A 582-nucleotide genomic window follows, 5' to 3' on the forward strand; every position below is an offset into this window, starting at 1 on the left:
CGCCTCTCCCGCCTTGTTTTCCAAGCTGTTTCCATGGCCCCGGCTGACCCCAGCGCTGGGGCTGAGCTGCTCACTCCTGTCCTCATTTAGCCCAGAGAAAAGCCGGAATAACGGCGATGCCGAGGGAGCTGAGCTGATTTACGCTGCGGGAAGCCCGGCTCTGCTTTACTCCAGTCCCAGGAGCGCTTTCAGGGACCCCCATGGCCATGACCCCTCTCCGGACGGTGCTGGAGCAACTACTCCACCCCCTTTTCCTCCTCACTGGGGTGTGATGAGCCAGTTGAATGTGACATAGTCCCGCTCCCAGCTCCTGCACTGGCATCCCGCCAGTGCCGGGGGCTGACGAGGGAGATGGAGGATTTTTTCCCAAGGTGGAAAAGAATTTGTTCCCACCTCCAACTGCCTCGTTTCCTGCAGGAAAAGTATTTTCCCTTTTGGAAGGGATGCTTGGGGTGGGGATGTTTGGGGTCAGGATGCTTGGGGAATGGACGATCAAGAGTGGGGATGCTTGGGGTTGGGGTGTTCGGAGCGAGGATGCTTGGGATCAGGAACGCTCAGCAGAGGGATGTCGGAAGCAGGAAT

General features: G+C 58.4%; 1 protein-coding gene across 1 annotated transcript in view; it reads right to left on the minus strand.

Annotated features, from left to right (window-relative positions):
* Positions 1-582, minus strand: part of BOLA3 (bolA family member 3) — a 30,586-nt gene that overhangs the window by 24,156 nt on the left and 5,848 nt on the right. The gene's annotated exons all lie outside the window — the stretch shown is intronic.

The sequence above is a fragment of the Corvus brachyrhynchos genome, unplaced genomic scaffold, assembly GCF_000691975.1.
Source record: "Corvus brachyrhynchos isolate BGI_N302 unplaced genomic scaffold, ASM69197v1 scaffold119, whole genome shotgun sequence".
NCBI classification, from domain to species: Eukaryota; Metazoa; Chordata; class Aves; order Passeriformes; family Corvidae; genus Corvus; species Corvus brachyrhynchos.